Raw genomic sequence first — 25,439 nt, forward strand, 5'->3', positions numbered from 1 at the left:
CCTTGTATAGTGTGTGAAGATTCCAATCAAGACACTCGCAAAGACTCGACTCCTTGCACAGTGTGTAGATTCCAGACCAGACACTCACAAAGACTCGACTCCTTGCATAGTGTGTGAAGATTCCAATCAAGACACTCGCAAAGACTCGACTCCTTGCATAGTGTGTGAAGATTCCAGACCAGACACTCACAAAGACTCGACTCCTTGCATAGTGTATGAAGATTCCAATCAAGACACTCGCAAAGACTAGACTCCTTGCATAGAGTGTGTAGATTCCAGACCAGACACTTGCAAAGACTCGACTCCTTGCATAGTGTGTAGATTCTAGACCAGACACTCGCAAAGACTCAACTCCTTGCAAAGAGTGTGTAGATTCCAGACCAGACACTCGCAAAGACTCGACTCCTTGCATAGTGTGTAGATTCCAGACCAGACACTCACAAAGACTCGACTCCTTGCAAAGTGTGAAGATTCCAATCAAGACACTCGCAAAGACTCAACTCCTTGCATAGTGTGTAGATTCCAGACCAGACACTCACAAAGACTCGACTCCTTGCATAGTGTGTGAAGATTCCAATCAAGACACTCGCAAAGACTCGACTCCTTGCATAGTGTGTGAAGATTCCAATCAAGACACTCGCAAAGACTCGACTCCTTGCACAGAGTGTGTAGATTCCAGATCAGACACTTGCAAAGATTTGACTCCTTGCCTAGAGTGTGTAGACTCAGCTCGAGGCACAGACAGGGACTCGACCTCATATGAGAGTGCTGAATGCCCAGGCTGGACTGCAGGAAGCAGAATCGAGGCAGGACCTTATTTGCTCAGTAACTGAACAAATTGCTGCTCTAACATGGTCTGGAGAGAAGCCTGCAATTGTGGATCCGAGTCTGAAACTGGACCAATTGCTGAGGCTAAAGGCTCCGAGGTGGCTGTAGAAGCATGCTTCGACTTGGGAGGATTAATGCTTAAATAACTTGAGGACCACTGTAGGAACCTTCTGCTTAAGTATCTGACCTGAGGGAAGCTCAGGGGAAGATAAGGCAGGTGTACTCGAAGTCAAAGATGATCCAAATGAGGAAGGTCTGATGAGACTCAAGGTCGGAGTAGTGGAAACAGGAAGACGTTGAAGACTGGACCGAATCAGAGGTCGAGGGTGTAGCTTTAGAGTCCATTTTGAACAGCTTTTCCACTTGAACCCGACGATGTTTAAGGGCTCAAGGTTGAAGAGTAGCACAGCACGGGCACGACTTCGGACTATGGTCAGGTCCGAGATAGCAAAGACACCAGCAGTGTGGATCCGTGAGAGAAATTGCATGCTGGCACTGGCTAAACTTCTTGAAGCCCGTGACTGGCCAGGACATAGGAGGGGAAGATAGCTGTTGCGAAGTTGAAGTCCGCAGGCTGCGGGCACGCGACCCGTCCCACCAGTCAGCCGATGAAAAAACAAAACTTTTTTTTTTTTTAAACTAAGAGAAAGAAAAAGACACAGCGATTCAGCTAAAAATAAAACAACACAAACTGCGGTGAAGAGAAGGCACGAAGCGAACAAAGTTCAGCGCAGAGTGTCAAAGACAGACTTCTCGGCTCTGCGGAAAACTGAGAACTGAGGAGACGCCCTGTGCTGGGCGGGAAGGCACTTGCGCATGCGCAGTGCGGCAGACTCGAAACTTCTGAGTTTCTACAAGCAAGTCTGCTTGCGAGGCTATCCGCATCCGGGCTCCGTGGATGACATCACCCATATGTGAGAATAGCACTTATTCTAGTTTCACCAGGACCAATAGGATATGATACAGTCCTGGTTTTCCCTGCTGCCTATTGGCTGAATAAGGAATGTCTGACCAAAGAGCTGTAGCTATAGAATTTTTTAGTAACCTGCTTAGCAACCTTCAGTTCTGTTTTTCCTTGCAAGCTACTGACTGAGGAAACTTCGTTAAAAATGTATCACCAACTGGCTGTAGTGAGAGGCAGGAGCAGGAGCTACAGAGAAAATGCCTTAGTAACCTGCTTAGCAACCTTCAGTCCGGTTTTTCCCTGCAGATTTTTGGCTGAATAAGCTTCCTTAGGAATGTCTGACCAATGGGCTGTAGGAAGATGGAGCAGTAGCTAAAGAGTGTCTTAGCAACCTTCAGTTCTATTTTCCCTGCAACCTATTGACTGAGTAAGCTTCCTTTGAAATGTGTCACCAATTGGCTATAGGGAGAGGCGGGAGCAGTAGCTACAGAGATAGTGCCTTAGTAATCTGCTTAGCAACTTTCAGTTCTGGTTTTTCCTGCAGAAGCTTCTTTGGAAATGTGTCACCAATGGGCTGCAGTTGTTTGTATCAGTTTCCAAGTTTCCCCCAGCTTGCATTAACTTCAGCTGTGTTCTGAGTCATTCCATATCAAGTGATCTAGGCTTCCCCAACTTACCATCTCAGAAGTTGATGAAATTTTTACTAGATGTACAATAGGACATGCAATGAATATGTACAAAGTCTTAAGAGTTGAATCACAACTTCTACCAAAGTTAGGGGCCTTGTTATAAGGGCCACTTTTTTCATTCCCTGGAAGATAGCACCAAAATGTCAACTTTGGGTTCATGTTGTAGAAAGGATGGTTGCTCAACCAAGTTAGGAGTCATATTTCTAGTACGACTGTTTGTGCCGAATCCAAATATACCACTCAGATCATGGTGCATACATGGTGTATTACTGGGGGATGACAAAATTGATGAAAAAGCTTGTCGTGGAAAGTATAGGCAAATATTTGACACAATATAGCTCCTGAACAGAAAGCACAATAAGGATCAGATTTAAAGAACTGGAAGAGATTACAACCAAATACTGCCCCAGTAAACTTTCAGGCACACTGTACTTTTCTTTTCTTTGATAAATCTTTATTAAGACTGATGAAAAAAATTATGCAAATTTTTAGCTATATTTAATGTCATATATTGCAAATGTACATCCTCTAATCTCTTTTTCTAGCACCATCTGAAAGAGCAATTCTTTGGCTACAAACTCACCAAGCCACATTTTTGACCCACTATTCCTAATAGCTTAAAAAAGGCCAGAAAGTACACTAAGGTTTCAACCTGCGTTTTGTGTTAAAATATGTAAGAGATGTAGACAGTAATGCTGGGCGATTCACAATTCAAATTGATTCACCGATTCACTTTGGGTGAATCGATTCGAAATTGATTTAAAAACAAAAAAATTGGCCTCCCGATTCAGTGACTGACCCTCTCCCCTCGCTCCCTAAAGCAGGATTGGCAGCGCTGCCTCTTGCTGGCCGGCCGCTGCCGCTCCTTCTTTAGAGGGCGAGGGTCAATCGGGAAGTGCTGTAGTGTCCAGCTCCCCCCCCCCCCCCCCGGCCTCCCACGCTTCCATTTACCTAATTCCAGCGGTGGAGCAGCCTGCAGAGAGGATCGCCGGTATTTTAGCGATACTTGCAGGTTGCCATAGGCCTCAGGAGCTATCTTCCTTCTGCCGTGATCCTGCCTCTGATGTCAGAGGAGAGGCGGGACCGTGGCAGAGGGAAGACAGCTCCATAGGCCTATGGCAACCTACAAGCATCGCTAAAGTACCGGCGATCCTCTCTGCAGGCTGCTCCACTGTTGGAATTAGGTAAATGGATGTGCGGGAGGTCAGGGGGGAACATGTAGGCCTTCTGGGGGAGGCAGGACAGGTCTTCGGGGGGAGGTGCAGTCCTTTGTGGGGGGGGACATCATACAGCTAGCCTGAGAACAATGCCTTGAATTTCTTGTCAATATTGGACAACACAATTCATGAATAGCTGTATTGCTTTCCAGTTGAGATTCACTGGAGCTTCAAGAACCATAAAAATAAGTTCCTCTGAAACTCACACAGTACTTTTTTTAATGGGCCAATGAAGGGATCGAATAAGGACTTGTAGATGCAAAAAGTTAAAGGCATCATGTTCTTAGATTTCAGAGATATTTCCAATCCGCCAATAACTGTCATACATGCAAGCAACATATTGGCCAGGATGCAGGTTGACAAATTGAATACATGAAAGAGGATTATCAGCTTTAGTGAAAGCAACAAATGAAAATGTTTCATCTACTGATACTCTGCTGACATAAATTTTGATTTCATCAACTGGCTTAAACTGGTGATTTTCCTACATTCCAATTACTGTATAGACATTCTCAAAACTGGATTCCTGAATAGGTCTTAATTTCACAATGTCTTCCTTTAAGATGAGTAAGAATTGGACCCCAGTAATATTTTCTTCACTAATGCTAAACAAACTGCTTGAAGTCAAGATCTGATTTTCTAGAGCAGTGTTTCTCAACTTCTTCAAGCCAAGTATCCCTTACGTCTAACAAATATCAACCGAATACCCCTGCCCAAGCTCCACTCCTGACCCCACCCCCGTAATAGTACTAATTATAATGCAATTTCTTCCATTCATTTTTCATATACACACAATATAAAACATAATGGTAACCACAAAATTAAAAAAACACAAAGCACACTGTACACAGAGAAAATGTTAATCATTTATATTTGGGGGATTTTCCAAAGAGGTCAAAAATGTCACCTCAGGAACAACAACAAAAAAACAAGACAAATATAGTGCAAAATATAGGCAGCAGATATAAATTCTCAAAACTGATGTATTTCAATCACTAAATTGAAAATAAAATCATTTTCCCTTCCTTTGTTGTCTGGTGATTTCATAAGTCTCTGGTTGCACTTCCTTCTGACTATGCATCCAATATTTCTTTCTTTCTGCCTCCTACACAATTCCTCTCCTCCGGACCTCATTCCCTTCCCCAACCAACATCTCTGTCCTTCCATGAGTCCAACTTTCTCTCTCCTCCACCCCATTGGCAACATGTCTCCCTCTCTCTCTCTCTCTCTCCCTGTCCTTCTCTCATTCCCTTCCTTGCTGCAAAGGGAGTGTGGGGAAAGAGATCCACGGTGCATCTCTCCCAAACCCTCTACTGCCACATCCAACATTTCTCCCTCTCTCAGACCCCAGATCATGTGTATCTTTCACCACTGCCCACCAATCCCATGCCCAACATTTCTCCTTCTATCACCCCTCTCCAGCACATGCCACATCTCTCTCTCCATTCCCTCCACCACTATGTCCAACATTCCTCCCCCCTTGCATCCCTTTCAATCTGTCCCACTGCTCCCTCTCCACGACTATATCCAACATTTCTCCCTCTCATTCTTCTGTTCCCCATGCATCTCTACCTCACTCCTCTCTCTATGCTCAATTTTCCTTTCTTCCTTTCATGTGTTCCACCTTTTTCCATTTCACTCACACACTCATGCCCAACAATTCTCCATTTCTATTCCCTCCCTCCTACTGTGTCCCAAGTTTGTGCCACTCCCTTCCTCCATCCACATGCATCTTTTCCCCTCTTCCTTTTCCCTTTTAGCCATGTGCATCTCCTCTCTATTTCCTTCCATTCCACTTTATCCATGTGAAAATGCAGATAACCCGATGACTGAGAAGACCTTCGAAGTAGAAAAGAGCCAGGCGAAATGCCCGAAGCTCCAGAGACTGTGGCAATTCTAGTGCCATTCCCGACTTGCCACAGGGGAATTATAAGGGCAAGCCAGGATTAAAGGAGATTAGAGTCTATCAGGATATTTTCCCCGATGAGCAGGCAAGCAGGGCAGTCTATCCTAGGTCCATTTCCCATAGCCTGGATCATTGGCAAGTTAGCCCAGTGCAGCACCAAGATTTAAACAGAAAAGCCATTTTTCCCCTGCTCAGAAAAAGCAGCAGTTTTTCCCTGACTGCAATATTCAGTCTCACCAAAGGGGAAAGCAGAGAGAATATTGGAACATGCCTATCCCATACAGGTGTAGGCAGGACTCTCCTCTATTTAAACCTGACCCTGAGTCAACACAGGGGGGCAGCAAAGAGAGCAGTAAAGAAAGCAGCAGAGAAACCAGCAACCGAGAGGAAGCTGCCCAGGAGGAGCAGAGCAGAAACCAGAGTACTGCCTCCCAGCAGCCACCAGCCTGAGAGAAGCCCTGATGTGGACATGGTAGATGTGTCTGAAGCTGGAGAATTGCCTGACCAAGAGCTGTCCACACACCAGGAGTTTATGGAGGTGGGTGACCCATTGTCATATGAAGCAGGGCTGGGAGAAGCCATGGAGCTAGCTTAAACCTCTGTGTTTAGAAGTGAAGAGATTTGCTACTGGGTCCATTATTGCTCTCTAAAATAGCCAGGCTGGATAGAAGCCTCATAGAAAGCTGTGTACAAGTGAGTGCAGTGCCTTTAACACCCTTATGAAACTGAGTGTTTGTTTGGGGACATTTCTGGTTTATATTTGAACTTTGGAACTCTGCTTAGCGGTGCCAGGAGGTACTCTATTGCCACTGGTGAAGGACTTAGGAAGCTGGATGTGGTAGCTTAAAGAGAACTGCCACAAGTAAGACTTTAATATTGTGTGTTTCCTTTTTCTTTGAATGGGGTTTTTTTCTGCTTTAAAGAAAAACTACCAATTAAGACCTTTCTTCCCAAACTGCAATGGTTATAAAACTTACCTGCTATATTTGCAAGAGTCTTATGCAATAAGCTGAAACAATGCACTGAAGTAAGTATTGATTTTTGCTTTGTTTCATTTTTTGCAATGGTTATAATACTTACCTGCTATATTTGCAAGAGTCTTATGCAATAAGCTGAAAAAATGCACTGAAGTATTGATTTTTGCTTTGTTTTAGTTTTGGAGAAAAACCTGAAAGTACTACAAGCTGGAAATCAGGCATGCAAGGCCCAGCAACAAACTGCCAGAACCTGCCCATCTTGAAACCTGGCAAATACTGAACAGTCTCTCTCTTGTGAAGAGTGAATCATTCTCATCTACTATCACTACTGTTTGTGTTCATTTTTTCCTCAGAATACTTTATTTTGTGCAATTGCTTTAAATGCAAAGACTTGTATAATAAACCTTTTTCCATTTTTTGAAATACAACTCTTTGGTGTTTGTGTACCTTTGTGCCTTTAGGGCAGTGGTCTCAAACTCAAACCCTTTGCAGAGCCACATTTTGGATTTGTAGGTACTTGGAGGGCCTCAGGAAAAAATAGTTAATGTCTTATTAAAGAAATAACAATTTTGCATGAGGTAAAACTCTTTATAGTTTATAAATCTTTTCATTTTGGCTAAGTCTTAATAATCCTCCTATAATAAAACCCTAAATGCACATGCGCACTTAAGAGGACGTGATCCCTGCCGCCGTGATGTATGCCTCCGTGCCGAATTCCATTTCAGGCATGTGGGGCGGCTTGAGGCGCATGGGGCAGAAGGAGGCAGAAGGAGAGTGTCAGGCAGCTACAAGTCGAGGTATAGTTAAAAGGAAAAAAAAAACTACCCTGCCTAGGGAAAATAACACGACCCCGCCCCCCACTAAACAAACAAGCGTGATTCACTGACTGGCTGTCACCAGCTCTATTGAACTCTGGAACCGCCTCCCCCACAACTTCCCGAAACCATTGCAGACCACCATGAAAGAGGTGCTGCTGGACAGGAGGGGAGGTAAAAGGAAGGGAGAAGGCCTACTGATGGACAGGGGGAGCAGGGAAGAGGTGCTGCTGGACAGGGGGGTAAAACAAAGGGAGAAGGGCTGATGCTGGACAGGGGGAGCAGTGAAAGGGTGCTGCTGGACAGGTATTGATGAGCAGGGACGAGGTGCTGCTGGACAGGGGGAGCAGTGAAGGGGTTCTGCTGGACAGGTATTGATGAGCAGGGACGAGGTGCTGCTGGACAGGGTGAGCAGTGAAGGGGTGCTGCTGGACAGGGGGGAAATAAAATGAAGCGAGAAGGGCTACTGCTGGACAGGAGGAGCAGGCAAGGGCTGGTGGTAGACAGCCGAGGAAAGAGAGAGACAGAAAGAAATAAAGACAGACAGACAAAAAGCGGCCAAGGAGAGAGAAAGAAAAAAAGAAAGACAGACACACATCTATTTTAGCACCCGTTAATGTATATTGTAATTTTATAGCTAGAGACATATGATCAAGTAACTGTTTTATTTTACTTTTGTGATTATGGATCACGTGATGCACTGAGCTAAGGCAGAATCAGGCTGCCTGAGCTCCCGGGCCCCGAGTCCTGAAGCGCCCTGTTACTAGCCTTTGGAGGTGAACCGGGAGACAGCGCTTTGCAGCGCTTGCTGTGCACAATATATGGACAGATTTCTGTCCTCTCCTGTGTTGCCGATGTCCACCTGCACTCAAAAAAAGGTTAGGGACCGCCCGCAGCACGGCGCTGACAAAATGGCGCCGGTCACCTCCACAGCCATGATTCAGCAAATAGCGCCGGAGGCGCTGACGGCCCTTACTCAAGCAGTAACAATGGCAATGCAGCCCAGCATAGAAAAACTTTCTGAACAGCTCCAAAAGCTTGAAAATCTACTTATGGAGACTACTAGCCGCACCGCAGCGCTGGAGACTCTGGTTTCCAGCGTGGAGGATACACAGCAGGCACATGACACCACGTTACAGGAACTGCAAGCTCTGACTCAAAAACAAGCAGAAAGACTGGATGATCTTGAAAATAGATCCAGAAGATCTAACTTACGTTTTTGGGGATTCCGGAAACAGTACCCAGTCCTAAGCTCCTACAGGTGCTGGAGGCCTGGCTGATCAGTTCCTTTCCCTTGAAGGAGGGCCTGGGGCCTATTCGACTGGAGAGAGCACACCGGCTAGGCCGAGAACAAGCAAGAGAGGCGAGGCCTCACATGGTAATAGCCAAACTTTTAAACTATAACCATAAAGTGGAAATCTTGCACAAATATAAACAACTTCGGGAGACTTTAGCATTTGAGGAGTCTGAGGTGCGCATTTTCCAGGACTACTCTGTGGCCCTAACGGAGCGCAGGAAGCAATTCTACCCACTTTGCTCCTCTTTGGCTGACAAAAAAATACGCTTTCTCTTTTTATATCCAGCCACTTTGAAAATTTACCATCAGGGACGCTGCCAGGTATTTGAGGCCGCGGCTGAGGCGGCCCTTTAAGTGAACACTCAGGTGTTGCCCCAATCGGACCTTACATGAAAGAGCACATGTTGTGCATCCTTGTTTGTCACATGCTTCTGTGTGCCTGTGGCATTGTGGATGCACTGGGATCTCCTGGTTTGGGGGAAGCCTGGATCTCAGATAATATGGCTGTTACTTGCTATTCTGGTTTAAGTTTGTTTACAATTTTGTGTTTTTTCCTGTTCTAATTCAGAAATTGATATATTGTATATTTGAGCTCATCCTAACGTTCATTTGCTCTGCAGACTGCTCTTATGACTATTGTATTTACTGTATGGGAACTCGGGGTCCGGAGTGGCATTGTTTTGTGATCTTTCACACCTTTGGGACCGCCTAGGGCGAACCTGAGGCTGTGACCACAACCATGCAATTGGGGAGAAGGTTGGGAAGGGAGGGGGGGGTTGGTGTTCCAGGGGGGGAGTCCTTGGCCTTCGTGGTTGCTGCTGGTATTCTTTCGATTATTGGGAAGGGTGGGATCAGACCCTGCTGCGAGACTCCTGCACCTGACATTTACCATGGTACTGGTGCTGTTCGGGCAGGTTCTGAGCGTCATGTGGCTGCCCTGGGTATGGCTGGGAACCCGGGGTGGATTTTTTCCGCACTTACAATTTTATATGTTTGTACTAGCCCCTTTTCTACCTGCTGGCTAACACTTTGAGAATAGTATCCTGGAATGTTTCGGGCATTACCTCTCCCATAAAACGAACAAAAATTTTAACACAGCTCAAATGACATAAGGTCGACATAGCCTGTCTGCAAGAAACCCGACTTACAGACTTGGAACATCAGAAATTGAGGAGGTTCTGGGTAGCCGCAGTGCATGCAGCATCGTCAACTCATAAGCGGGCAGGGGTGGCGATACTGATTAGTAAGACATTGCCTTACACTGCGAAAGTAGTAGCCTCAGACCCACAGGGCCGCTACCTCTTGCTGCAGTTGTCAGTAGGCACATATTCCTTTTACTTGATGAATGTATATGCACCTAATACCTATGACCATTCCTTCTTTGAGGGTCTAACTGCCATGCTTCTTGGGCGGGTTACTGATCTGGTATACATTGCAGGGGATTTCAATCAGGTGTTTGACCCGACTTGTGATCGTTCTCAGCCAGGACCTGGAGCAAGTATATCTCATACCAGAGGCCTGCCCTATCTTTGTGCCACTTTAGATCTGGTGGGCCCGTGGAGAATTCTCCATACCACTGAACGGGATTACACACACCGCTCCAGAGCACATAACACACAATCTAGGATAGATTACATCCTTACCACGCGCAGAGCATTTCTAAATGTGGATGCAGCGGTAATAGGCCCGGCGGTGATTTCAGATCACGCGATGATCTGGCTAGATGTGAATGTGGGCTTCGGTTTACGCAGACCTGTACGTTGGCGCTTCCCTAGTTATCTATTTTCTGATGACCATTTCAAAACATACCTAACGACTAAATGGGGTGAATTCCTAGACTTTAATGGTCAGCATAGCAATGATCCGACACTGTTTTGGAGCACGGCTAAGGTGGTGCTCAGAGGAGATTGTATAGCTTATGTAATAGCGAGTAATCGCCGTTTGTCCCGGGGAATACTGCGGTTGGAAAAAGAACTAGCAAGCGCTAAGCGTCAGTATACCCTGTTCCCGACCCGCCACGCTAGGGAACACTTAGCTTCCGTGGAAACGACCCTCAACTCTTATATACATGAATGCACGGTGAAAATGCTCTTGTATCAAAAATTTCGCTACCATCGCTATGGAAATCGGGCAGGGAAGTTATTAGCCCACTTGACTTCCCAGGTGCAGGGTCACCGTTATGTTTTGGGATTGAGGGATAGTACGGGCCAATTTCAACACACTACTGAACACATTGCACAAATTTTTCAGTCCCACTTCGGGAAGATATATGGGCGCCGGGACTCGGGAGCTGAACCCCTTATTAAGGACTATTTCACGGATTCCGGTTTACAGCCGCTCTCTGACTCAGATGTTAGGTTTCTTAATGCACCCATCACCCCTAAAGAATTACATAAAGCTATCCACAATCAACAAAATTTTTCGGCTCCAGGGCCGGATGGCTTTACGGCAGAATTTTATAAACTGCTCTCAGGGCAGCTTAGTCCTTTTTTAAGGGACTATTACTCCCAGGTAATCCAGGATGAACATTTCCCTGGAGAAGCGAATGAGGCTTTAATCATGTTGATATTGAAGCCTGGCAAAGACAGTTCTGCTCCCGAGTCCTATCGCCCAATTTCTTTGCTAAATGTAGACATTAAAATTCTGTCAAAAATCTTAGCTGATAGATTAGCGACCCTTCTCCCCGATGTGATTGCATCCACACAAGTCGGCTTTGTACAGGGTAGACAAGCAGTACACAACGTACGTAAAGCATTGATAGCCTTAGCGCACACGCAATTCCATCACACTCCTATGCTTCTACTCAGTTTGGATGCGGCACAGGCGTTCGACCAGGTCAATTGGACGTACCTCTTTGAAGTGTTAAATTGTATGGGGATATCTGGCTGGTTCGCCTCGGCATTACGCACTTTATATTCCACTCCAACAGCAAGACTACTTGTCAATGACATTATTACTGACCCAATACCTATTGAGAGGGGAACTCAACAGGGCTGTCCCCTGTCACCCTTCTTATTTCTATTGTACCTCGAACCCTTTCTTCGCACAGTGCCTCAGGGCCCCGACATAGTGGGTGTGGACTTCGGGACTCATTCATTCAAAGTGTTGGCCTTTGCAGATGACCTATTATTTTTGCTAACTGACCCCGCTCACTCTGTTCGATATTTATTGCAAGCGCTTGACGAATTCAAATTTTATTCGGGATTTACGTTGAACTACCAGGAATCTATGGCCCTAGCTAGCCCCCTGACACTACAACAGACCTGGAGCGGTCCCTTCCCATTTACATGGGCTCAGACTTCAATTTGCTATTTGGGGGTACAGATCCCCCGAGACCTTATGACCCTGTATACCAGCAATATCACCCCATTGCTTCAAGACACCTCACAACATCTACAGAATTGGTCCACTTTTCCCTTATCGGTGGCGGGCCGGGTAGCCCTTTTTAATATGGTGCTCTTTCCCAAATGGTTATATCGCTTTCAGGTTTTACCTCTGCTGCTGTCTCATGCCCATAACATTCGTTTAACGAAAGAGCTACAGCGTTTTCTATGGGGTGGTAAGCGACCACGTATGCCCTTGCTACGGATGTGTCTGCTCAGGGATAGGGGGGTGCTGGTTTATTAAATATACGTTGGTATGCTATGGCTTGTCAGATGAGACATATTAATGATTGGTTTAGAGGCACATCTGATTTTTCTGCTACACCACTGGAGTTATCTTTGCTGGCTCCGTTCCATGTGAGATATTTTCTACATGTGGCGGATCCGAGGAGTCGTCCTTTGGTGTCTCACTACCCCATTTTTACGCCGGCCAGAAGGACATGGAGATGGGTCTGTAAAACAGCCAAATTGTCTTTTAGGGTGTCTTTATATTTGCCTATACAGGGCAATGGAGCTTTCCAGCCGGGCATGCAAAATGCCACCTTTCTTAGGTGGCAAGCACAAGGTCTACAATATCTTTTTCACCTGTTTTCGGAGGAGGGGAGCCTGGTCACATTTGCAGAGCTGCAACAAACTTTTGACCTACAGGCTAATGATCTCTTCGCCTATTACCAGATCCGTCACTATGTTCACTCCCTCCCAGTGGCTGCCCTTACTGAAGTCTGCAGGGAGGCGCTTTCGGAACTCTTCAGCCTTTCAGCCCAACAGAGGATTCCTCTACGATTTCATATTGTGGGGATCCGGGATTGCCAACCAAGTACGAATCTGGATATATTAGCGACAGCGTGGGCTGAGGACTTGCATTGCCAGTTGACTGCTCAACAGTTACAACGGGTCCTGAAGAACATTCAGAAGGTGTCACCCAATATTACTCACTGGGAAATGCAATTGAAAATTGTTCTTAGACTTTACATTCCACCGGAACGTGCAGCCCGGATGGGGATTACTGCGTCGCATTCTTGCCCAAAATGCAATCAGGCTCACGCATCTTTGAGTCATATGTTTTGGGCCTGCCCCACAATCCAACAGTTTTGGAGACATCTTGGCCTATATACCACATCGCTTTGGGGAAGGCGATGGCTTCCGCAACCGAAGGCGTTATTTGGATTTTATAATATAGCCTCGCCCAAACCCAGGGGAATGTCAGCATTTATCTCCAGAGCCCTTTTGATGGGAAAAAAAGCCATCCTCACCAACTGGCTCTCCCGTGATCCCCCGTCATATGCACAATGGAGATCCCTAATGATAGTGCACGCAACACTGGAGAGACGCATGGTGGGAGACTTGACTCTTGGCCCGGGTGGCAAATTTTGTCATGCGTGGGAGCACTTCTGGCAGGACCTCACACCGCGTGCTCGCAGTAGACTTTTTAAGATTTTTAAGATTTTATTCCCACTCTCAGCTGTTGGACTGGCCATGGATTCTTGGGGAGGGGAGGATGGGAGGGGAACTGATTATATTGTTGAAAATGTTATTTCCTGAATGGTACTACTGTTTGTATTTGCTTCTTACTGCTGGAATAATAAAAATCATTTAAACATATTTTTGTGATTATGATAAACATACCGAGGGTCTCAAAATAGTATCTAGCCCCCAAGATGCAAGATTGAGACCACTACTTTAGGTGTCTGGGTTGTCTAAAAAGAGGAGTGCTCAGTGGTTCAGAGCAGCACCCCCTTGTAGGACTTCAGCCTTCTTGCCGAAACGTGCCTAGTTTGTTTTTACTGCCACCTGGTGGAGGGCCACTGTAAGGATAACGCACACACTGGCCTGTGACAGGACTGATCGTCCATTTGCGCTCTGAGGGAGCCCACAGGCACTGGACCAGGACGGTCATACATACTACTGCTACTACTATTTATTACTTCTATACGCAGCTCTGTACATTCTAACACACAATAGACAGTCCTCCACCTTGCAGACATAATTACCCACTCCAAAATCCAGAGGAGACAGATCGCAGCCACCAGGCGAGACTGTTTCTTGCCACTGACATCCAGGGCAAGGGCAAATGTAACGGAACCCATTGTGGACTCCAGCGCAAAATCAGAGCATCCTGAAGCGGATGCAGACGGGCTCTGGCCCAAAGGACCACGTTGATCACTGCCATCATAGTCCCCAGAACCTGGAGATATTGCCAGGCCATAGGGACCGGAGTGGCCAGAAGGTCCCTGAGTGGTGCAGTGGTTAGAGCTACAGCCTCACACCCTGTGGTTGTGGGTTCAAACCCATGCTGCTCCTTGTGACCCTGAGAAAGTCACTTAATCCCCCCATTGCTTCAGGTACATTAGATAAGAGTGTGAGCCCACTGGAACAGTTAGGGAAAAATGCTTGAATACCTGAATGTGAACCACTTAGGCTATAAGTGATATATAAATAAATAAAATAACCTGTTGAAGCTTCTCCTGATGGGTTACGGGCAGTAACACCTGGTTCTGACCCGTGTGAAAGTGAACTCCCATGTATTCTAAATCCTGCATCGCTTCGAGATGACTCTTCCTGAAGTTTATCACTCAGCCCAGGCACTGCAGCATCTGATGAACAGGCTGACGCCCCTTGGACTCTGAGGGTGCTCTGATCAACTAGTCGTCCAGATATAGATGAACCAAGATTCCCTGGGTGTGGAGATGGGATGCCACCATAACCATCATTTTGATGAATGTTCAGGGTGCCATCACTAACCCAAAGGGTAGCATCACAAACTGGAAATGCTGCTCCAGAAATTAAGATACTTACGGTGATTTGGAAAAATGGGAATGTGGAGATACACTTCCGTCAGATCCAGGGAGGCCAGAAACTCCCCCGGATTCAAAGAGGTGATCACCTACCACAGTGTAGCTATGCATAAGCAAGACACTCGCAGCGCTGCATTGACTGCTCTGAGGTCCAGATTTGGCCTCCAATCTTCAGAGCCTCTCTTTGGAACGATGAAGTTCCCTGATGACATCAGGGACGCGGAAGAGGAAATTAGGCCAGTAGAAGACCCGAAGCAGCGTTTAGTGTGCCTGCGACGCTGCTGCTCCTGCCAGGTTTGTCAGCCCTGTAGCGGTGGGAGGGTCAATGGGGGTTTCGGTTGTGCCGGGTCGGCGGCAGCGGCGGCGGGAGGGGGGGAGTCAGGCAGGTGGAAGGTGAATGGGAGGGAGGCAGGCAGGCTGCCATCGGAGGAGGTGTGGGGGGGGTTCAATGGAAGGCAGACAGGATTGCATGGGGGGTTCCATGAAAACATGATGCTCAGGGGGATGGGAGGCAAGCCAAGCAGGCAGCAGGCATGGGGGGGTTTCAGTGGAAGGGGAATGGGAAGCAGGCAGGCATCGGAAGGGGGTGGGGGGTTCAATGGAAGGCAGACAGCCAGGATGGCATTGGGGGGGGGGTTCCATGGAAACATGCTGCTCAGGGGAATGGGAGGCAGACTGGCATGGGGGGTTTCAGTGGAAGGGGGATGGGAGGCAGGCAGGCTGGCATTGGAGGGGGTGGGGGTTCAATGGAAGGCAGGCACGCAGGATGGCATCGGGGGGGGGATTTCCATGGAAATATGTTGCTCAGGGGGATGGGAGGCAGGCAGGCTGGCATGGGGGAGGTTCAATGTAAGGGTTATGGGAGGCAACGGAGGGGGTGAGGGGTTTTCAATGGAAGGCAGGCTGGCATCGGAGGGGGGGAAGGAAGGAGGCACTGGGGGCACTAAGGACATAGAAAGGGGCACTAGGGACATAGGAAGGAGGCACAGGGAGATTCACAGACAGGCAGCATGCAAGGAGAGAGAGACAAAGAAAAAAAAATATCCAGACAGACACACATCTACTCTAGCACCCGTTAATGTAACGGGCTTAACGGCAATAAATATATAGACATCAGATTCAATCCTACACTGTCAAAAATAAATCACTGAAATATCTAAGCAACTCTCACAGATCGTACCTTAAATCAAGCGGCTCATGTTCCCCGCGTTTACAGATTTAACCAGGAAACATGGCCGCGGCGTTCTTACTTTAAATAGCCAAACCCTTTTAGAACGTGATGACATCAAACTTAGCGCTAGACACGTCCCCCTCACATACTGAAACGGCCAAAAGTACTCCCTTATATTAACGTCGCCCATTCAATTTCGGCATTTAAACCCATAGGTTTAACAGAATTCAGCATAAATATCCATCTTTGTTCCATAAAATTTAATCTTGTGTCTAGGGTCGTTTTTAGATATTTGTTTCATAAGAGATACAGATCACCAGATTCAAACTACACTATATAGAAAGGAGGAGATATCGGAATTACTGCAGCAAATTTTCAACTTATCCCTGAAAACAGGCGCGATCCCGGAGGATTGGAAGATAGACAACGTTACGCCCATCTTTAAAAAGGGATCAAGAGGTGACCTGGGAAACTACAGGCCGGTGAGCCTGACTTCGGTTCCGGGGAAAATGGCAGAAGCACTGATAAAAGAAAACATCGATCAACACTTTGAAAAACACGAACTTCTGATAACCAGCCAGCATGGTTTCTGCAAGGGAAGATCGTGCCTAACGAACTTATTGCACTTCTTCGAAGGGATTAACAAACGGATGGACAAAGGAGACCCCATAGACATCATATATCTAGATTTCCAAAAAGCCTTTGACAAGGTGCCCCATGAACGTCTACTCCGGAAACTGAAGAACCATGGGGTGGAAGGAGACGTACATAGATGGATCAGAAACTGGTTAGAGGGTAGAAAACAAAGGGTGGGAGTGAAGGGCCACTACACCGACTGGAGGAGGGTCACGAGTGGTGTCCCGCAGGGCTCGGTACTCGGGCCGCTGCTATTTAATATCTTCATAAATGATCTAGAAACAGGGACGAAGTGCGAGATAATAAAATTTGCGGACGACACCAAACTATTTAATGGAGCTCGGACTACAGAGGACTGCGAAGAATTGCAAAGGGACTTGATCAAACTAGAAGAATGGGCGACGAGATGGCAGATGAAGTTCAACGTTGAGAAATGTAAGGTATTACATGTGGGGAGCAGAAACTCGAGGTACAACTATACAATGGAAGGGATGTTATTGAATAAGAGTACCCAGGAAAGGGACTTGGGGGTAATGGTGGACATGACAATGAAGCCGACGGCACAGTGTGCAGCGGCCGCTAAGAGAGCGAATAGAATGCTTGGTATAATCAAAAAGGGTATTACAGCCAGAACAAAAGAAGTTATCCTGCCGTTGTATCGGGCAATGGTGCACCGACATTTGGAGTACTGCGTCCAATATTGGTCGCCGTACCTTAAGAAGGATATGGCGTTAGTCGAGAGGGTTCAGAGGAGAGCGACACGTCTGATAAAAGGTATGGAAAACCTGTCATATGCTGAGAGATTGGAGAAGCTGGGTCTCTTTTCCCTGGAGAAGAGGAGACTTAGAGGGGATATCATAGAGACTTATAAGATCATGAAGGGCATAGAGAGAATAGAGAGGGACAGATTCTTCAAACTTTCGAATAGTAAAAGAACAAGAGGGCACTCGGAAAAGTTGATAGGAGACAGATTCAAAACGAATACTAGGAAGTTCTTTTTTACCCAACGTGTGGTGGACACCTGGAATGCGCTTCCAGAGGACATAATAGGGCAGAGTACGGTTCTGGGGTTCAAGAAAGGATTGGATAAATTCCTACTGGAAAAGGGGATTGAGGGGTATAGATAGAAGATTACTGCACAGGTCCTGGACCTGTTGGGCCACCGCGTGAGCGGACTGCTGGGCACGATGGACCTCGGGTCTGACCCAGCAGAGGCATTTCTTATGTTCTTATGAAAGGATGTGGATAAAAATCATTTTCTCCACTTTTCTAGTTTCCATCCTTTTTTTCTGAAATTTAATATTCCTGTTAGTCAATTTTTGAGAATTTGGAAGTTGTGCTCGACTCAGGGGGAATTCGAAAAGCAGGCTAGGCTATTGAGTGGTCAGTTCTATGATAGGGGGTACCCGCAAAAATCGGTCCGCGGGCTAAGTTTGCTCAACATTCCCTATTGATTCAAGAAAAGGGTGAAATAACACAGGATGATTGTCTCATTGTTGTGCTCCCATTTACGATGCTAAGTGCTGCTTTTTTTGCTATAATAAAACAACACTGGCCGATATTGCAATTAAGCCCTCTATTTCAAAACTATCCTATGGCATCATATAGGAGAGGTAGGACGGCGGGTGAACTGCTGTCTATTCATAGGTGTCTAGCTTTCTCACCTCTTTTGTAACCAAAAAAATATATATATTGTATCTTCATTGGAAATGTCCAGTCAGCTCTTTTGTAATCCGCCTTGAACTGCAAGGTATAGGCGGAATAGAAGTCACTAATTTGTAATGTAATGGTTTGAGATTAAAAAAGTGGAGAATAGAGCTATTCATTGGCATTCGGCTTGTAGTCAATGCCAATGGTGTGAACAGGCTTTAGTTGGTCCGAGGTGGAATCACCCAAGTACGGGTAAGACCTACTATGCCACTTCAAACACCTCTTGTCAGAGCTCTTTAGTAATATATATGATTCAATGCCCCTGCCAGTTACTATATATATATAGGGAGGATGAGTCGGAAGATCAATGTTCGTTTGACTGAACATAAATCCTGAATAAACATGGGTAATATGGAAGCTCCCCTCGTCCAGCACTGGAGGGAGAAAAAACATAAAATTGTAGATCTAAGATGGCGGGTCATTGATCAGGTTCATGTGGGGTGGGGTGGGATGGTGGAAATATAAAAGAGAGATTAAATTTTATGGAACAAAGATGGATATTTATGCTGAATTCTGTTATACCTATGGGGTTAAATGCCAAAATTGAATGGGCGACATTAATATAAGGGAGTACTTTTGGCCGTTTCAGTATGTGAGCGGGGATGTGTCTAGCGCTAAGTTTGATGTCATCACATTCTAAAAGGGTTTGGCTATTTAAAGTAAGAACACCGAGGCCATGTTTCCTGGTTAAATCTGTAAACATGGGGAACATGAGCCGCTTGATTTAAGGTACGATCTGTGAGAGTTGCTTAGATATTTCAATGATTTATTTTTGACAGTGTAGGATTGAATCTGATGTCTATATATTTATTGTATATTGCAGGGGGATTTCCTTGATAAAGCCCTTTGGGGCCAAACATAGATCTATGTTGGAGTGCCTACCCCCACCCGCGTAGATGAAGATGAGTATTTATATTTGTCTATTTAATTATTTAAAATAAAGTATTTAAAAATATTTAAAGTATTCATCTATTGAGGCTGATGACGGCTATGGGTGCCTGAACGCTGTATGATCTAAAAGTTTAGTGGCATACAGGTGGTACCACTGAGGTCTATAAGCTAAACAAGACATAACAAGCCAATTAGGACTCTATATGTGCTATATCGTGCTAATGTAAAGCGGAGTCTAGAGAATACAACTGAGCTGATTGTTTTCTTTGCATTGACAAAAGAATATGGCTCAATACAAAGTTAGTTTTGAAGGCTACTCTGAAGAACATTTTCAGCAGATTCTCCTAAGGCCGAGTCTGCTTGATGACGGAGGTGATACTGTGATGACTAGCTCCTGGACTGATCTAGAGAATGCTTGGAAAAGATTGAAGCCAATTAGGACTCTATATGTGGTATATCGTGCTAATGTAAAGTGGAGTCTAGAGAATACAACTGATTTGATTGTTTTCTTTGCAATGATACAAGGCATCAGCCATATAGTCCACACTTGAGACCAGAAAATCCAGGTCCCAGAGCACAAGTGTCAGTATCAAGGTGGAGCTTGGAATAGTATGCCCTGGCCATGAAGGAAGAGGCCAATGCCACCTTTATGCTGGTGGCCACCGAGTCAAAACAGTGCTTAAGGATGAAATCCACACGCTGGTCCTGGACATTCTTCATGACTACCCTTCCGTCACTGAGGAGAGAAGTGTATTTGGTGACCTGTGCCACTGAGGAATCCACCTTTGGGGAAACGAAACACTTGTTTAAACCATCCGCCATGTGGGACAAAGCTGAGACATGGCACAAGCACATTTCAAGGGACCCTCATGTGCCTCCCAAATTTCCATAAGAATCTGAACAACATCAGGATGATCAGAAAGAGGCGGATTGCGGCCTCTGGTTACTCATGAGGGAATATTTCACATCGACAGGCTGCCCAGCTCCAGAGAGAATGGGAGATCAAATCCACCAGATGCGCAGGCTTGAAAAATCTGCACACAATAGGATCCTCCCCCAGATCCAGGACTGCACTCTGATCCCGATTCTGTAGATCCGCCAGGGCTGCCACATCTTCAGCAGCTGTGATGCCCACCTTCATAAGCAGAGGCATTGTAGGAGTATCAGGAGCAACCGCAGGCACAACTGGCATACAGACCGAGACCCAAGAAGGGAGGCAAGAGACAAGAACCTGGTTGCAAAGAGAAGGGGTCCCTACCGCCGGCAAGGATGCCTGCAGAAGGGTGACAGGCAGAGATTTCTTTGCCAAATAAGCCTGATATATCACATTAATGAAGTCATGTGGAAACCCATCCCTCTGGGGCAGGAGCCACCTCCTGCAGACCCTTTTTGGAACTTTTGGAAGATCTGCAAGATTTCTCCCCTGAAGCGCACTTGCCTGCACACTCCCCAGAATTCCTCAATACCATTTTCGTGGCACCTAGGTAGTAATAGTGGGAAGACCTTCTTCAGAGGTTGAAGGCATAGGATCCAAGTAAACTTCACTCATCTTCGTGGGTCCCAGCGCACATGGAACACAGCAAATAAGGCATGAATCCACCCTGGGGAGTCATCTGAGTGGTTTTCCTGCAAAAACAAAGCCTTCAAGTGCTAAAAATAACTTTTATTTCAAATTGGGGAAAATGCTGCAGGTGTTGATTTTGCACTAAAATAGTCTGGGGAAAAAAATGGTGATTTTTAAGATTTTAAGGGGGGTAGGACATGCAGGGAAATCACCCCAAAACCCTTTTTTTATATACTCCCCCCCCCCCAAAATTTGGATGTCAGCCTGTATTCACTGTGACATGTGCTGACTAGAAAAACACTGCTGAGAGAGATGAAACTGCTTGCAGGGAGATCCTCTGCTTTAGGAAGCAGGCAAGCTGGACTTCAAATCTTCAGACTGCCCAACCAGCTGAGTACCTCTGCCACCCGCGCACATGCCGTGTAGATGCCTAGCAGAGGAATGCAGTCTGGTCCCAATCCTAGGTGCACCTTCACGGAGCCATGCAGCCTGCGCTTGACCCACTAGTGGACGAACCTGGGGTGAGCTAGCTCCCAAAGGGAAGAAATCCCTGGAGCATCGATCCAAAATGGATGCTGTCCAGAGGGTGCACTGACAAGCAGTCAACTCCCTGGAAGTAGACTTTTTCCAAAGGTCTGCGATCTCCCGCATTCAGAGCAGTCCCTGCAGGAAACCTCTGCAGTACAAGGGCAAAAACCGCAAATGAAAACACTAAATTTAGAGAAAATAAACATGAGCAGAAAAGACAAGCTCCTACAATCTGGCTTGTAGGAAAGAAACTGGTTCCTGAGAGGACAGGGCAGAGGTTAGTGGGGTAGAGCTTAGGTCTCTGAAACGTGATGCTTCCTACAAGTTCTGGCAGGTACAAGAAAATAACCTCACTAGTCCCGGAAAGTGGGATTGTACAAGAACTAGATTTAGGTCTGATGAATTCACAGGCCAGAGGTCTGGGCCAATGAAATCTGGGATCTCCCGGTGTAGCAGTTCTACGATATCCTTTGCCCGATGTGCTGGGAAATCATCCTGTTTGAAGATAAAGTAATCTCCCAATTTTGGCAACAGCTTCTGTGTCAAGAGGATATCCCTGTAGTATGCGCTGTTGATCTTCACCCCAGGGTCAATGAAGAACAGATCTGTGAATCTGAGTTTTGAGATTGCAACTGAGACCGTGAGTAATTGGCTGAAGGTTGGTTAGGTCTGTAGTATATATATAAAGGACTCTATCCACTCGATCGGGATGGATATGGCAACAAAGGCAGAGGGGCTGGAATCGCTATGGGTCAAATTACCGGGAAACAAGGGTGCGGGCATAAAACTGGGGCTTTACTATCGACCACCTGGTACACCAGAGGAAGTCGGACACGACTTGGAAGCGGAACTGAAACAGGAGTGCAGGACTGGAAGTGTAACAGTGATGGGGGACTTCAACTACCCAGGGATAGACTGGAGTACGGGTCACTCCAACTGCACGAGGGAGACAGGATTTGTAGAAGCTGTGAAGGACTGCTTCATGGAGCAACTAGTCAAAGAACCGACGCGAGGGGGTACTACTCTTGACCTCATCCTAAACGGTTTAGGGGGGCCTGCAAGAGGGGTAGAAGTGGGAGGACCGCTAGGAAACAGTGATCACAACACGATCAGATTCACATTAGAAAGAGGGACACCCATAGTTAGGAGGACCGCAACAACTGCGCTGAACTTCAAGAAAGGGAACTATGTTGCTATGAGGGAAATGGTGGGGAGGAAGCTCAGAAACATCTTTAGGATGGAGACTGTGGGAAGCGCCTGGACCTTATTCAGGGACACCCTGCAGGAAGCGCAAAGAATGTACGTCCCCAGTTTCAGGAAAGGCTGCAAGAACAAGCGATCAAAGGACCCGGTTTGGATGTCAATAGAAGTAAAGAGGGCGATAAAAGACAAAAAAGTATCTTTCCAGAGTTGGAAAAAGGACCCAACAGAGGAAAACCGTCAGGCGCACAGGAAATGCCAAAAGGAATGCCACCGGGAGGTTAAAAAAGCAAAAGGGAAATACGAAGAGGGGCTGGCCAGGGAGGCGAAAAACTTCAAGGCATTCTTCAGTTACGTTAAGGGGAAGCGACCAGCGAGAGAGGAGGTGGGGCCGTTGGACGATGGGGACAGGAAGGGAGTGATTAAGGAGGATAAAGAGGTAGCTGAGAGGTTGAACACGTTCTTCTCGTCGGTTTTCACGAGCGAAGACACTTCTAATATACCGGACTCAGAGGACCTCATGAGTGGGGAACAGGCTGAGAAATTAGAACACATAGAGGTAAGTAAGGAGGATGTCCTCAAACAGATAGACAGGTTAAAATGCGGCAAATCACCGGGCCCGGACGGGATCCACCCAAGGGTTCTGAAGGAACTAAGACAGGAAATAGCGGGCGCAATCCAACATGTTTGCAACCTATCCTTGAAAACGGGTGAGGTACCAGAGGACTGGAAATTGGCAAATGTCACACCCATCTTCAAGAAGGGATCGAGGGGTGACCCCGGGAACTACAGGCCGGTGAGCCTGACTTCAATTATAGGGAAGATGGTGGAAGCTATGATCAAGGATGGCATTTGCGAGCACATTGAGAGGAATGGCCTACTGAGAACAAGCCAGCACGGATTCTGTAAGGGGAGGTCGTGCCTAACGAACCTGCTGTACTTCTTTGAGGGAATAAGCAGTCAGATGGACAAAGGGGAGCCCATAGACATCATTTACCTCGACTTTCAGAAGGCTTTCGACAAGGTGCCACATGAAAGGCTACTTAAGAAGCTTTGGAACCACGGGGTGGGAGGGGATGTGCACAGATGGATCAAGCACTGGTTGTCGGGTAGACTGCAGAGGGTTGGAGTAAAGGGTCAATACTCTGACTGGCGGGGAGTCACGAGCGGTGTGCCACAGGGATCGGTGCTGGGGCCGTTACTCTTTAACATATTCATCAATGACCTGGAAAAGGAGGCAAAGTGTGAGGTTATAAAATTCGCAGACGATACCAAACTGTGCGGCAGAGTTAGGACCAGGGAGGAGTGTGAGGACCTACAAAGAGACCTGGACAAGCTGGAAGACTGGGCAAACAAATGGCAAATGCGCTTCAACGTGGACAAATGCAAGGTCATGCATATAGGGAAAAAGAACCCGTTGTTCAGCTACAAATTGGGGGGGGTATTGATGGGAGACAGCAGACTCGAGAGAGACTTGGGTGTGCTGGTGGATGCATCACTGAAGCCATCTGCACAGTGCGCAGCAGCCTCGAAAAAAGCCAACAGGATGCTGGGCATCATAAAAAAGGGCATAACAACCAGAACACGGGAAGTCATCATGCCATTGTATCGAGCGATGGTGCGTCCGCATCTGGAATACTGCGTTCAGTACTGGTCGCCGCACCTCAAGAAGGACATGGCGGTACTCGAGAGAGTCCAAAGGAGAGCAACGAAAATGGTAAAAGGGCTGGAACACTGCTCATATGCCGAGAGGCTGGATAGGCTGGGACTCTTCTCTCTGGAAAAAAGGAGGCTCAGGGGAGATATGATAGAGACCTTCAAGATCATGAGGGGCATAGAGAGGGTGGATAGGGACAGATTCTTCAGACTGAAGGGGACAGCAAATACAAGGGGTCATTCTGAGAAACTGAAGGGAGATAGGTTCAGAACAAATGCAAGGAAGTTCTTTTTCACCCAGAGGGTCGTGGACACTTGGAATGCGCTACCGGAGGAAGTGATCAGGCAGGGTACGGTCCAAGGATTCAAACAGGGATTGGACGGATTCCTGAGGGATAAAGGGATCATGGGATACTGAGGGAGGAGCTGGGATGTAACAAAAGTATAGAAAGTTTGTCAGGTAATGAGTATAAACCAACCAGGTCGTGCATGTGCAGGACCGGAGGGCTGGGACTTCGATGGGAAGGCAGGACCAAATTGGGAGGCCAAGGTGGCAGGGGAGCCCCTTCAGATGATTCAGACAGGTCGTGATCTGTTTGGGCCGCCGCGGGAGCGGACTGCTGGGCAGGATGGACCTATGGTCTGACCCGGCAGAGGCACTGCTTATGTTCTTATGTTCTTATGTAGGTGTTTGGCATTAACCTCATGGTTCAATGTTGTTGAAGACACGTACAGGTGATCATTCTGTCTGTTAATCGGTGGAGCTACTGTAAATAAAAATATTTTATCTATAAACCAGATGAAGCTGACGCTGTGCTTTGGATACTTGGTCAAAAGCTTCTTGCACCATTTCAGGTGTGTCTTTGTTGTATAAAGTTAACTCTTGGGCATGACGCTTTTAAGATACTTTAATTTCAGATCATCATGAATTATCCTAACCACAGTTGTGTGTCTTATTCCTGCTTCTTTTACTATTTAGCAAGTTGTTCAGTGTGTTTGCGGCGTTTCCTCCTGTCTCAGTTCACGTCAATGTGCTCACGTGCGAATCAAGCACAGTCATCCACCTCCTGGCTTACAATCCACAGTGCCCATTACGCAATGTAACAAAACATCAAGGCCGTTTTTGTTTCAACCCTTCTGTGGGAACTCTTTCAACAATGGTCGACTGCTGTAACCTTTTAGCAGTACCAAGTTCTTTATTTGAATTTGGTCTTCAGCAGTGAAAACCAACTACATAGCAACAATTCATTTTCATAAGGGAGTGGTATGTTG

General features: G+C 46.6%; 1 protein-coding gene across 7 annotated transcripts in view; it reads right to left on the reverse strand.

Moving 5' to 3' along the window:
• The window catches only part of MGA (MAX dimerization protein MGA), a 479,481-nt gene that overhangs the window by 237,050 nt on the left and 216,992 nt on the right, over positions 1–25,439 (reverse strand). The gene's annotated exons all lie outside the window — the stretch shown is intronic.

The sequence above is a fragment of the Geotrypetes seraphini genome, chromosome 7 (assembly GCF_902459505.1).
Source record: "Geotrypetes seraphini chromosome 7, aGeoSer1.1, whole genome shotgun sequence".
NCBI lineage: Eukaryota > Metazoa > Chordata > Amphibia > Gymnophiona > Dermophiidae > Geotrypetes > Geotrypetes seraphini.